The sequence below is a fragment of the Cygnus atratus genome, chromosome 6 (genome assembly GCF_013377495.2).
Source record: "Cygnus atratus isolate AKBS03 ecotype Queensland, Australia chromosome 6, CAtr_DNAZoo_HiC_assembly, whole genome shotgun sequence".
NCBI lineage: Eukaryota > Metazoa > Chordata > Aves > Anseriformes > Anatidae > Cygnus > Cygnus atratus.
Window position 1 is genome coordinate 589,895 of NC_066367.1, and position 15,198 is coordinate 605,092.

General features: G+C 36.8%; 1 protein-coding gene across 2 annotated transcripts in view; it reads right to left on the reverse strand.

Moving 5' to 3' along the window:
* Positions 1-494: 494 nt before the first annotated feature.
* Positions 495-15,198, reverse strand: part of LOC118243094 (translation initiation factor IF-2-like) — a 60,116-nt gene continuing 45,412 nt past the window's right edge. Inside the window, exons 3-4 of one of the 2 annotated variants that reach the window (XM_035536815.2) lie at positions 2,014-2,119; positions 495-1,266 (exon numbers count right to left, since the gene is read on the reverse strand). The gene's annotated coding sequence lies outside the window, so the exon portion shown is untranslated. Of the gene's footprint in view, positions 1,267-2,013; positions 2,120-6,478; positions 6,601-15,198 lie in introns of those variants that run through there. The other variant, XM_050711721.1, reaches the window with a different exon arrangement.

A 15,198-nucleotide genomic window follows, 5' to 3' on the forward strand; every position in this document is an offset into this window, starting at 1 on the left:
TTCTCATCTGAAAGTTAAATACATCAAGAAATCAAACCTTCACATAATACCATCTTAGTGAAGAAAGATGCAGACATTTTTAGACTTCTAAAAATGTAGTGATCTGCTTTGAACAGTCAGCAAGACCACTAAAAAAAGAATAGAAGTCAAGTATGGGGGCCTCGAGGAAGTCTCCACTGTTTTTGAGAGTGGGAGACTCAAGTTTGGATTCAGGCTTATGCTTAGACTGCTACAGTTTGATTTCTTGCTCTAGGTGAAAGAGAAACTCAAGTTCTGGTTGTTTCAAAAGTTGACATTTCCAACCAGAAACTAGATTCATTCTTCTGCTGTAGTTCCCTCAAATAAGAGTGTATTTCCATCAAACCGCCTTACAATTTTTTTTTAATTTTGATTTTTTTAAACATGGGAATGCTACGGTCCTGTTTCTTCTTTTTCACTCTTTTATTTCACATATTCATTAGCAATTTGCTTTTATCAAATATTTGAACATATTTAGTACCAGATTACAAACTCTAGTGGAGATGAATGTAAATTAGTCACACGTGGAATCAATAAGCCTACCCAGGTGGGCTCATAATCCACAGCACAGGATTCACTAATGTGCCCATAGTGATTTAATTGTCAAAAATATTCATCAATGATTGGCTTAATTTCTTTCTGAGACAAGCTTAATAATTGCATCATGACAACAGAGAAGCTCTAGCTAAGATTCTACTGTACTAGCTGCTGACTACAATCAGAAAAAAAGGAGAGTCCGAGAGTCCCTGCCCAAAAGGCATATAGTCAGTGTGGAAACAGTAGTGTATGGGCAGGAAAGCATGATAAAGGGTTGAACACTCATAGACATTACAGCAGGGAATACAAAGTGATGTGGAAGAGAACAGTGAAATAGTTTTACAGTTACCTCTTGTTGTATGTGAAGGGCCACATGGGACAAAGCATGAGGAGGCTTCTCTAGAAGTGCAACAAGTAGATAATGAGTGCTGCAGAAGGGGGGGGCAGAAAGATGACATCATGACAAAATATGAGGTGACACAAGTAGAGTAAGATTTGTCCTTGATGGCCTTGAAATAAAGGTAGCATCGTACCCAACTTCTTTCTAATAAAAGCAGATCAAAGTTGAAGAACTACATGAGATTAAAAAGAAAAGATTCTTTTTTTCTTATTTGGCAATTGCTATATAAACTAATTGCCTCTCCGAGTGTCTTGACATTCCTGTGAAGTAGATGTCATTATCCGTGACATTCAGAAGAGGGCAGCATCAACCTAAACAAGTGGGGAAAACAAATTTTAAGGATTTCAGTCTAGATGGGAGAGATTCCAAAAGGTAACCTAAATGCAACTGTTAGGTTTGTTAAAACCAGAATCTAGATCCGTATTCTGACATTAAAACAAAGCAAATCCAGAATCCAAAATTATAGAAGTATTACAGTGTCTCTGTTGTGACATACTAGTCTTGTTATCTTGAAATAGTAACACATTCCTTAGAGTAGTGGTTACAGCACCTTAACTATGATTATGATACCTATAGCCCTGCAGTTGCAGGTCTTTTAAAGGATAAAATTGGAAACAAATTGAGAAAAGGACCAAATCCTAAACATTCTGCAACTGAAATGCTACTGAAGTCATGGCTACAGCTAATGCAAACTAGGTTTCAATACAGGTAGCAACACTTATACTGGTCCTGAGGATCTGAGTTGGTAGGAAAGTTCTCAAGGACATTTTGGTTTGAGATCAGGGATTGAGTCAGATGTAGGATTTGGACTAAAGCAGGCAAATGCTCACGTAATTAAGTGATAGTCTTTGGTTTAAGTAAATTCGCTAGAAGATTTGACTGAACAAGGACTGGAGTCCAGTGCTACTGGGTTAGCCATTCTCTATCTTCCAACAACTAGTAATGCTCCATGCAATGGATTCAATTCTGTTCCTATTTAATGAGCCAATAAGAGAGTAACAGGATTTTACTTTAACAAAGCACTTATAAATATGGTCACTGATGTCAATGATGCTTACATATGTGCGGAAGTGTTTAGCTGGGAGGAGGACTCCAAAGCAAAATCCAGATCCTTAGATCATCAATATAGCAAGGCTGTCAGTGTGCACAGTGGCAATACGTGATCTGGGAAAAAGAAGTGTGGAAGCTTTTGTTAGAAGAGTTATCTAGCTATAGTCTAAATCAGGACACAGGGAGATAAAAACGTACGTTGCAAACATTACTGTTCTCCTGCTGGCTTCATTTTGAAGTGTTTGAGTAATTACAGATTTTTTCCTGGATGTATTTTAGAGTTCTCTGGCTGAGGAAGGTGCATCATGTTTCACTTAATTCCTTTCTTACAAGCTAAAAGAACTGGAATATGTAAGCTGTTTTATTTTGTGAATCTCAAGGTGGGTTATTTAACCTTGCATTATGTGTCAAAATCCTGTTTCAGCAGAAAGGCTGTATATGTATGCACTTAGTGAACAAGACCCTAAAGGTTTATAAAGAACCTAAGTTTATATGTTCCATTAAATATGATCTTCACTGGCTAATTAGTTAGAAATTTCACCCTTGCTTATAGTATATATCGTTTTATGGTCAATAATAGTAAAACCTATGTAAACCATGCTCTTTATTAATAAACATTATGTGCTTCTGGCTTTCAAATAAGGAAGGGGATTACTTGTTTTTCTTTTGTGTCTGGACTGCTAGCATTGTAAAATTCAAGCAATTACCATTATGGATAGATCATTTCTTGTGAGATATGAAAGCTGTACAGATGATTTAGTTTTATAAAAGTAAGACTCCAGCAAGGACGCTAGTACAGTAAAGAAAACATCAAGCAATATCCAATCTCACATACTTCTGGAAGAGCATGAGGTCTTTGGCGATCAGTACTGAATAGCTTGATTTTTCCCCTCCATGTTTCAGGTTTGGATCCAACCAAGATTAGTACTAACTACAATGGTTTCTTAGCTACTCGTTGTTGGATAACTTCTGTCCAGTTTTTTCCATATAACTCTAAAATCTCCTCTATAAATGGCACTGTTGGCTTTGCTAACTGAGACACTGGAAATGGAGTGATCCTGGATGTGCACCACCCTCCCCATCCCTGCAGGGGCCTCTCTGGGTAAGCATTTGAAACAAAAATGGTGAAATAAATTATCTCTGTGGAGCTGTAAACTTATGTGATAAGCTGCTATTCTGCCAAGGCACACAGACATGATCATCCTTCTAGTCCAAGAGCTCTCGAGATGATATGTACTTTGGGGATGTATATAAATGATCAACTCATTTTAAGTTGTCAGCTAATGGGATTTTGAGTTTGTCAGCAGAAAATACCAGTGACCTAATGTTTGTGCCCCTTACTTCCCCAGAGAGTGACATTATTGAAACAAAACGGCCACTCATCCTAGAATGACAGGTTTACCATGTACAGTTAGCCACGTATGTCATATACAAAGATATAAGAACACATGGTAGAACAAATATTTTTATTAAATGTCTCTTGTGGTAGCTGTCTCTTCCTTAGCTACACTTTATAAACAGATGCTGCAAGTATGTTAATGATGTAGTTAGAAAAATCAACCTAGTAGTTCCTGTGGCTATGACTAAGAATCTAGTTTGCCTTTGTACTTTGCAAATGCAGTTGTTCAGCAGCAATAAAAGACTTGGACTGAGTGAAGAACAATTACTTTTTTGCAAAGAGCTCATTGTATTAGTCCTGTCTGGAGAAAGCAGAATGTTCATCTGTGAATATGTTGTTGTTTAAAATAGTAATGCTAGAAAATAGCACATCTTCCTTATCCCTCCAAGATATTTCCAGAACAGCAAACATTCTTAGATACACAGAGAAGCATGTGAGCCAATATTCAGCTGAGAACTACTCACTTCAACATTTAGAAATGGAGCCGTTAGGTATGGGAGACTTCCCTCCTGTATATTTCATTCTTTCATTTCCTTTTTTGCAAGTATGAATTATATTTAGAAGGACATTAGGAAACTTTTCATACCTTTTTGTCTCCTATAGTAGTTCATTCAAAATACTTATGTTGAATTAACGTTATGGGATACAATTATTGCCAAGTTTGGAATCTTAGGAAGTATGAAGGATGAGTTAACCTTTCTCATGAGTGCTTTTCTCAAAGCAGCCTTACAGTTCCTGGAGTATCTGTGGATAATTTTTTGCATTACTTCTTCACTAGACTGTGCAACGGCTTGGACTAAGGCAGATTTGACTCATGTAGAACCAGACAGTTCAGCCCTGTGTGCTGGGGCAATGACTAGTCATGAAGCGCCTCTCCCACCCTCCTTTTTTCCTTTTTTTCCCCTTTTCCTTTTTTTTTTTTCCTGGAGTTTAGATCTGATTCTTCTCTGATTAGTTCTTGAACAGACATCAGGTATATCCAGGTGCTGTGAACATTACTGGAAGTGTCTTATGTGATGCACGTATGTATGATGTTGTGCAGATGAAGGGCAAAAATCGTGCCTTTCAAGTCCTCTCTTTTGTGCATCAGTTTTTCTTCTTCCAAAACAATCTTCTTCTGATTGTTCATATCTTTATATGCACTCAGAGAAACAGTATTTTTTTTTCCAAACTCGCATGGCTGTTCCTGACTCCTTAATTTCACAGGTACTTGTCCTTCTTCAGGTTCTTCCCCAGGCCAGGGGACCTAAGTACTGAAGTCTGGTTGTATTCCACATGCTACCAAAGTCACCTGGTTTAGAGAACATAGGAACATGCTACAGACAAAAGTGGAATACAGCTTGTTTCAAAATACAGACTTGGAACTGGTCATTAACCAAGCTGGTGTTACGCTCTTCCATTTTAAAGGAAAACTTTTTCTTCTGAAAATGTGTTTCCAAAAGTAAATTGCTTTTTCTCTAGAGAAGTAAAGAGGTGTTCAGTTCACAGAGCTGAACTTCCATCTGCCACAGAAATTGCCTCCTTGTGCTAAAAAGTAGGGGCCTGTGGACATGCGTGGATGCTTTTGTTGCTGAACATGAAAGCACATTCATATTGCTACTTGGATGATGGATTTCCCTTAGTAGGCACCACCATCTTATTTACAAGGAAATCTGAACCGTTAGTGTGTATGCAAACTGCTTATGGTCAGCTGTTTGGCTTTTAGGAGAGATGACACAAAGAAGAAATGAGACATCTATTGGGTTGAGGTAAGCAGTCTCTATTACCACATCCATATTACTAACTTCTGTTTAATTGCTCAGCATTTATGAGGTTCATAGTTTATTGTCTTTCTTGCCACACAATAGGCTGAGCAAGTTAAAAAAATCTCCAAGTTTCAAAGGCTAGAGTTTTGGGTGCCTGCCAGCAGTGATCTGTATAACAAACAGGCAATAGGGTGCTTATTAGTAGCTTGTGGTTTTCAAACTGTGAAGCCTGTGGGGCCAGATGCACTGATCAAATAGTGTATCTATAGATCAGTAAGCCCATTAGATGAAAAAGGGGAGCACCACTGAGTATAAATATATTTTTCGTAGGCTTCAATTAGGCCAGCATAAATGACTCCTGTAACTCTTTCTATTGACCCGGCAGTCTGAATATTAAACATCAGTATAAGCAACATTTGTTCCAAATTGCTTCTCTTAGAATTTCCCGGTGACTTATAATTATATAGTACTTGGTACTAAAAGAACAAGTGCCAAATTCCTTTTATTGGTTCTGTTTATTTCAGTGTAACACATAGTGCCTACTTGCAACTCAAAGTACTTATGTATTATTCATAAAAGCACAACAAAATTTGGCAGTGAATTAACCACTGCAACAACCAGGTGATTAGCTGGTCCCAATCACATGGTTCTATGAAAGCCAAGATGAGTTTGTGAGTTCCCTAAAGTTACTGAGGCTATGATAATTTCTAGTTGTTCAGCATCCAGCCAAAGGACTCTGCAAATGACATTTCACCCCTTTATTTTCAAGCTTCAGTTGTAGCCGCACAAATGGCTGCAGCAGTCAATGGCTTCAAGCAGTGGCTTCAACCATGAAGTTTATGAGAGCAGGTTTTACAAAGTCAATTACTTGAACTTCTTTGACAATTGATTTTTTTTTGCAATTGTTTCAGCCTGTAAATCACTTGTGAATTCTTTGTGATGACAGATGCTAAAAATAGTTTATGCTGTACCTCATCACTTAAGTCATGTGGCATGGTTCCCTTTTTCCTGATTGTGTACCTGCTGAACCAATGGCACTTCTATGACTTGAGCATTCCCAGTCCTGCTCCTTTCTATAAATGTTCTTGTGAACATAGTTTTAGTGTTACAAATGTTTGCAAGGAGAAAGTGAAAGAGGTTGTAATGCCACTAAACCATCACATTTTTAATGCAAAAAATTGTGAATTCTTTTTGTAGTACATACCTGACTCTGGTTTCATTTTCTTGACAGGAAAGATTGGTAGAAAAGAAAGACCTGAAAGAGTATTTTGAAGGTTGATCCAAATTTATTTAGATAATGAGGAAAAAATAAATTTCTGCAGCTGAGAATCTTATGTTGAAAATGCTCAGAGACATAGAACAAAACCAAAGTACTCTTCTCTCATCTTCTTTTTACTCTGTTGTCAGCATCTCCTCTTTGTTTTCTTTCTGTTGTACAAGTCAGGGCTGCACTAAGTTTTGAGAAGAAAAAAGACCACTAAAGAAAACATGATGGTAATATTCTTTCAATGATTTTCTCAAGCTTTGCACACTTGACATGAATTAATTTAGTTAGAAGGTACTGGTCACAGGCAAAACTCTTACTAATCTGTATTTTCCATGTTAACAAAAATGAGGTACTGCACCAGTTTGTAAAAGACCCATTACAAATAGCATTATCAGAATGACATTTAGTTTCAGGTCTCTGCACACTGCCAGAGAAACATATATTCACATAATAGAAAAGGTAACCAGGCTTGACTTTGCAACTCATCTGTTTAAAATTCTACAATGACCTTAGTGGCATGCAGCTTTATTTTAGGTCTCATATTAGCAAGATACTTAAGTATATAGTAAGTGTTACATATGTCTGTAGTTCCACACTGACATGCTAAGGAGAGTAGTTTGTTTAAAATTCAGTGTGTCTTTCAGTGTATCTTAGGCTAGTGCAAACTGGGGCTTTGCAGTAGTGGAAGTGAGAGCGTGCTCAGTCCTGACCTCACCAGCTCAGCAAAATAAAAATAAATAAATAAAGGTTGGCATTTTCAGAATGTGTAATTTACTTGGATGTTTCTTACCCGTCAGTTACAAGTCTACTTTAAGTCAGATCATCTAAGGACTACATTGGCTCTTTTTAGGTAGGAAACCAGAGTCTATTGTTCTGAGACTAAATTAGGACTAGAGGCCATATTAATTATGATTCCCTTTTCCAGAATTCTTAAATGTCACTGTGCAACTATACATCTCTGAGGTTTATTAGCATCATTATTCTTGTGCAGAACTGACATCTAAGAGCACAAACAGGAACAAAGACTAACTGAAAAAGAGCCTAATGCAGAATACCTACATGCTGTTGAATATAGGGCAACCTAAAATGCAAGAATCTATATTGTAAGCATCTTTATTTTTTTTGCTTATTACAAGGGAAACACAATTACTCTGTGACCCTTATGTTAAGTTGATCCTTAAATTAAGGTGTTTTGGTTCCCATGTTCTCTTTTTGAGGGCCAAAGACTATAACCTAACCAAAGCAACTACTCACTCCTCCATGTGTGTGAGCACTGATGACCCCTGTCCCCAGTCTGTTTTGAAGCCTATGAAGTTTCAGATGGATTGAGTGGGAGAAAGGCAAGAACCAACAGGCCTTGCTGTGTTGCCATCTTTTTCTATACTATTCCCAGAAGGAACAGCAATGTTATTGTGACATAAAGGTGCAGTAAGGAAGGAAGTGTTCAAATTTTAGCTCCACCCATAGTTTTTCTTCCATCTCAGTTCTTATTTGTATGATGCCACACCAGAAAAGGGCCAAAACTATTCGGATTGCTCAGATGGAAAATTATTCTGCTCTGGCAAAAACTGCTGTAGTGTGTGTTAGCTCAGACTGGCTAAGCTAACTACCTTGATTTGAAAAGCCAAAGAAAAAAGGTACCTTGGATTTTAACTTGGGGTAGTGCTTGCTGTGAACTTCAGCTTCCTCAACTGTCTGTTACTTTAGCCTTTAACCTGTGTTTGAATCTTAGTTTTCTTGTTTTCGCTATAACTAAGGATAAATCCCCCAACCCTCTTTTTTCCTTTTCTTCTTCCTGATTTGCCAAGGGATAGGTCCCAAGGGTTTTTGTTGCTGTGTTGGAGATGCTCAAGACTTCTGAACTTTGAATCTTTAATGATGCATGGAAAAACCAAGAAAATATTGACACTCCAAGAATGCCACATGCTTCATGTCTATAGAGAAAGATGAAAGCTCTTTTCTTCTACTAAATCAATGGATTATGGATAATGCCATGAAACTGGACCAATGTTTTCACAAAAACAAGTCATCTTTTTTGAATTCACGCCATCTTGCTTTGCCTTAAATGCTCTGTTTGGCTGAGGTTCAGCAGGGGTATTAGGAACTGCTGCTAGCAGAATGCAGAACAAACTCTCACAGCCAAAATTAAGAACAGTGCTGTTTTCTGCAGGGTTTTTAAAACCTAATTAAAGCAAATACTTGGGAATGATTAAAAGGCGCACACCATTTTAAGATAAAAGTTTTTTATAGTTAAAAAAGGAAGCTCTGTAATTTAAAATGGAAAGTTTATGAAGCTTCAGGATAAACCTCAGCTAGGAAAAATAACAGGTTTCAGATGTTCCAAATATCATACGTTAACCCCAAATGATCATTCTATAACACCAGCTTTCTTAGTCCATGGTGGTCAGAATTAGAACACCCAGTCTGCTTAAAGGCACAATGCTCACTACAGTCAGCAGTTAATCACCCCATTCCTGACCCACACCAAGGCTCCATGCTTTGTGATTTAAAAAGGGGAGGGTGATTGTACTTCTCCCCCAACTGGATCTGATTTCATCATTTCTGGGCCTGCTTTGAGCAGGAGGTTGGACTAGAGACCTCTTGAGGTCTTCTCCAACCTGCACAATTCTAGGGTTCTGATAAAATAAATGAATGCTAGAGCAGTATATAATAAGACCAAACAGCTAGGAAATAGTGTGTTTTGCAAGGTTGTTAGTGAATGAGAAAGGGATAGAATATTCAAGTGTTATTTACTTAAGAGTAGCTGTTAATTTGATCTACAGAGTCAGATTTATTTGGATAGTTGCTATAATTAAATTCCAACTGACTACTAGAAACATATTGAAAGTTAACAACTATGTAATAAATTTTCTAAGAAACAATTAAGTGTGTTGGGGAGATGAGTCTACAAATCTTTTAAAGGTGCTATCAGAAAGGAGACATTAATATCTAAAAGCAGTAGAGTTAAAAGTAAGGTATTAAAATTAAAAAACAAAAAAAAAATCAGCCTTTGTTTTGCCCTTTTGGGAGCACCCACCTGATAGCGGGTAATAAAATACTGTGCAATAAGCTGTTAATGGATGGACCTGTTTGAGGCTTTCAGTGTGCTGTAATTGAAATTAACCAAAACATGAGCTGGAGTCTATTTGCTGTAAGCAAAAGGAGTAGCTCAGAGAAAATTTCTGTGAGGTGTGTTACTCAGGGTATTTCCTGATTCTGCATTTATACCCTCAGCTTGGACCACTAATGCCTGGCATTTTTAAGGCCGCAGCAAACCCTGTTTTTTTTTTTTTTTCTATCAAACTATGTATATATATATATTTTGAATTGGTATGTAACAACTAGTGCTTTGGGTACTTCCCAGTAAATAATTTTATCATAAAAGAAAAGTATATAGGGTGACAAGCACAAGAAATACAGCAAGACATATCCTGAGTTGCTTGGTAAGATAAACTGAGAAAATCTGAAGCCTGTTCAATTTCTAGCTGCTCTACTACTTTTTTGATTTTGTAGCAGAACTGTGGGGTTTCACTGTAATAGTCATTAATAGGTGTAATAGTCATCTTGTCATAATCACGTTTTGTGAAATAGTATCAAGGATGTCAATAGTTTCCATTATGGCGAAAGTTAAGTGAGATATTTTAGAATTAATCCCAGAAATACTGTGATTTAGGAACTAAATTCTTTTCCTGAAAACTGGTTGTTGAACTGGAATGGAAGTATCAGTAACTGAAAATCCTAAAACCAAGAGGCCTTCTTAGAAAATACATAGGTAGGTTAGATTAGGCAATCCTCCAGATGGTTCTTAGAAGCACCATGAAATCCAATACACAGCAAAATACACAGTGCCTTCGGTAGGCAGATGGGATCTGTTTTTTCCTTGTTGGAAAATTTGATTACCTGAGGATTCCTTTCAGAATATAACTTCTAATACAGAAAACTGTGCTGTTATATTATAACCAGTCTCTAAGTCCCAGGCCAAAGTCATGGAGAAAGTACAACAGAAAGTCTGAAAAATCATAGAATCATGAGACAAGCTGTTACTGTTCTTCATGAACAACCACCTCATGGCAACAAAAAGAGTATTAGATGTTCCACATTGTTCGAGTCCCTCATGATCTTCACAAGGGGTTATCCATGGTAAACCTCTATGCCATTTTCTGGAGCTGCACAGCTAGAAACACACACACACGAAAGGACCTTCATGACCTTTTTCCATACCGTGCATGTCTGAAGATCTCTATCTTGGCCAACATGAAGGACTAAAATATGGACTGCTAAATCCAGAAGCTTTCATCTGAGATAAAGAGAGACTGAGAGCTGTAATGTCACATCCTCTGGACATATTTGCATCTAATATATCACAGCCACTGTACAAAGGCACAGGATAGTCCTTGAAGAATCGGTCACGAAGTGTCTTATTTCTTAGGATGTTCAGTTTAACATAATTTAACTGTTATTTTCCTCAACACATAGGGTATGATGTAGAGCTTTGTCTGTATGCATAGATGAGTGTGAATTTACTGCAGCACCCGAATCCTAAAGAAGTGCTAAACGTTAAGCTGGCAATCACATTTCTTGAAGCGATTGACAGCACTGATAGTGTTTCCTGGCTGAGCTGTTTTGGTCACTTTGTCTGGTGGAGTCTGTTCACCCAGTGAACTTCACCAGTGTTCAAGAGGGCTTGAATTCATACCCACAGTGGGAAGAGTAGCAACGTTTCCTGTTTATTCTATCTGTGTGACCTGAGAGTATTAAAAGTAAAGCTTTATAAACAGGGAGGAGTTGAACTGTTTTGTAAATTCAACTCTGTTGTGATAAAGCCTGAATGGATTTGTTGTGCAGACAATATGTTGAGACCATTTAATTTGTTTATCCGATACAAAATGGAGGAGTTTGTTTTCTGTTATTGTGGGATACAGCAACCCACTATGCTTAATGTCAGCATGCTATTCTAGCTCTTACATTGAGTTCAGCTTTGTTTATATTCCAGTTATAACTGGGATTTATCTGTTGTGGCAGAACCAGGTATTGATTTGGATCTTCAAACATGTGGGATGCTAACATAGATAAGTTAATGAGCAGCTTTATCTTGCGCTTCTTACTCAGACAAAACTCCCATTGACTTACTGAATCTGACCTGAAAATGCTGTTAATTGATTTATCAACAGAGCTTTATTGTAGTGCCCTGGGAAACAGCACAGATTTTTACAAGAATATACAATAAATGGGTGTTGTTTTTGCTTGTGCTTTTCTAAAGAAAAAGAACGCTAATGCTTTTGTGATTATAAAGATATAGTACTTCTTATGACCTGAAGGAAGGCCAAGTGCTGTCTCACTGCTCAGTGTATGGGTAGCCAAATCCCACATGGTTACATGGAATGGGACTTCATGAATGAAATGCCATTTTTTCCATAATTTTTTTGCACTCTTTTGTAGTGCACTTTATCATTGGTCGTTCTATTAGTTATGCATAACTTAATCCTGTGATTGCTTGTCACTAGGCATTGTATTTAATGTGGTGAGGAATATCTTCACAGTAATGAGCATAGGTATGATTTGGCCTTCAACATACAATGTCCTTGTGGTTGAAATGTTGTCATTCAATCTTTTCCTTCACACTGTACTGTTTTTATAAACAATAATCCAAAGAAACTCTGCAATTATAGAATTCAATAATATGCTGTCAGCAATCAATTACAGAAACACATGATATTCAGATACACTATTTGTGTCAATATTAAAGTACAATCAACTCTCTTGCTCAAAGGATGGTAATAGCAGATCAAATTTTTACAAAAGATACATTAAATCCCTAGATCCCAATCAAAACAGCCTCTTTTCTGTCCTTTTGTTAAATGTGTTCTCTGCTCTTCTGAAAGAGCTTTCATTATTCCTTAGAGAAAGCCTGTTTTAAAATCATCACAGTAGCTTCATGTCACCCATATTTTATATTTTTTCCCATAAGAGAGAAAATTCTTCATCTGCTAAGTCTTGACTGGTATTTAGCTCCCTCTGTTTCTTTCTAGTCTAGTCATTTAATTCCTACTGTGTAACAGTCCTTAGAAATTTTGCTTCAAAACCCTGGTCTTGAAGAAAGGTTATGCAATGGGACAATATGAGCTTCGTTTCAAGATCAAACCTCAGTCACCAGAAATTTTGTATTCAAACTTTCCAATAAATGAACCTAACCATTTCTGGGCACACTGTTTTAAACAAGTAGTTAGCTAAGATCCTTAAGCCAGCATATCCTGATTTACTGTATCCAACTCTCAAATTAACTTTATGATCCATATCCCCTCTTTGCCAGCCACAGTGAACATTTATTAAATGTAGGTATTAAAATGCTCTCTAGCATAAGAAACTTGTATGATGAACCCTAGAGTTGTTATAATGTGCTTCTCAGCTGACTCCCTTAATTTGATGAAGTTATCTATTAAAAGTACAGTCAACATTAATATTTTCTGGCTAAAACTGATGACTAGCTTGAGCTTTTTAAAGTATACGCAGATGCAAATATCTGCTAAAGACCAAGTGATTATTCGATCAGGCTACCCATCATTTACCATTGGAAATCTCACAATTCAAAAAAAAAAAAAAGAGAATCTATTTATAAAGCAAATGTGCAGGTAGGCTGTGAGATTCTTTTTCACACTTTTATGGTTGATTTATTTTATAAATTTTTCTTACTTTTTTTCCCATACTTGCCAACCACTTGATATCAGAAGATGTGCTTTAATATTGCTAGTACATAATAGATGGTATAATAAAGGACAGTGCTCTGTAAATAAAACTTATAAACTAAAGAAAAAATAATTTTCTGCTCTGATTTCAATTAGGATCAATTGTTAATCAATCAGAGAATCCTGGAAACTTGTCTTGTGTTTTCTTGTTTCACAACTGGCATATCTATCTTAAAAGGTTACACATAGTACAGGTAAAGATTTCATCCTCTGCTCTGTTGCCAGGCATGCATTATTATGGCCTCCTGTTCTCTCTCAGCATGAAGGTGATACTGGTATCACAATTTAGACATGCCTATCAGAAGAAATGACAATGAGGGACTTTTTATAAAAATATATTTTTTTAATTTGACCTTCTGCAATTAAAGAGGGCTCTTTGGGAAGCTGCCTGCTTGCCACTCAGCTACATTTCTCAGAAGGCAAAGCTCAAATAATTTCACAACTGCAGTAAGCCACAGTTTTAGGCTGTGCATAAGCATTTTCAGGACAACTGGAAGGCTAAACAGAAGTTGGAAGTAGTTTTCCATCTCACCCCTTTTCACAAGAAAACAGGAGAAATTCACACAGAAGCACTCTGCAGCTCACTAAACACGATCATGTTACTGTTCATTACTTTCACTGCATATTTTTGTAAGCTGCTTAATTTAACTTAAACTCTAACTACTCTGTCTCTTGAAAACCCACATACAATAATACTATCTCTTAGTCTTTTTTTCAAAACAAGTTGCTGTGCTTTTATAGTACTCAAGGAAATGCCTAAGAACTAAAGGAAAAAAATCTCCAGCTAGCCAATCTCTAGCTAGCCTACCTTAAGGGACCACAGCAGGTCCCTCCCATGGCTGCTGGCCTAGCACATAGCTTAGCTGATATCTGTCTGTAGTTTATTGAAAATGTGAGGAGTAGAGGTTCTTCACAAATTGTTTTTAGAAAACAAGTATTGTTTGATGAAAAGTTAGTACAACCATTATAAATGTATGCATTCATTATCAAATGAGTTTCTTGAACTGCTTACCTTGGTAATGGTAACTTCTGTGTTTATAGTTGATGGTGCTCTGTTGTTGTCTACAAACTTTTTTCTTTTAAAGTAGATAGCCTAGTCACGTAGAAGTCAGTTCTAATCAGTAGATGCCGCATTATGGTGTTACCTGTCAGTTGTGATTCTCTTATATAACATTAAATTTTGGTGCTTTCATACTTTAATGACTCTTTGATGAAGCAACTGAATAAATAAGATATAAAGAAATAAAGTGGATATGAAAAAACATCGACATTATAAGAGATTATAACAGATTTTTTCCAGGTTTATTTTGATACTTATTTGAGGTGGACTGGATTGGCTTTTTGGATTATAACTGTAGGATTGTTTAGGAATTATCTTTCTGAGCAGTTTTGCATCATTTATGCTGAATTAACTAATGAAGTGTAATTTTCTCTGCATGTAATGTTGTATAATCTGATAATAAGCACAGTTTATAAAATGGTACATGCATCATTTTTTAAAGGGTGCAGTGTAGTTTTAAAAACACTTCATGACCTGCTGTGAATTAGTGTGTGTCTGAATTGGACTGAGGACTGTTGTATCCATCGGATCTCATAGCACTTCACAGTGCAGCACATGTTTTCAAGTAACTTGATATGAACTGGGAGCAGAACACTGATCAAAAGCCCTCTGAGTGCTCAGCTTTATCTACTTGACTCCTATACCTCTCATGGTCTTATGCATAAAGAGGTTTATTGATTTTTACAGAGTTCCAGTTATCAGTAGTGCTTTCTATATTTGGGGTGGACATCAAAGTATTCATCTACTGCAGACTGTGAATGGAACAGCATAGTCAATAACTTTTCCACTTTGCAGATTCATAAAAAGGACTTACACTTAAAGAAAGGCTGCCAAAGTCTTTCTTCCTTTGTTCTGGAATCCTGGTGGCTTGTTTACTAGAGATAGAAGAGGTGGTATTTCCATCTGTGGAAAAGGAACTAGGCAGCCTGCTCTGTTGGCCTTGATTTTAGAAGTGATGTTGTACTAGGTGATATACAAA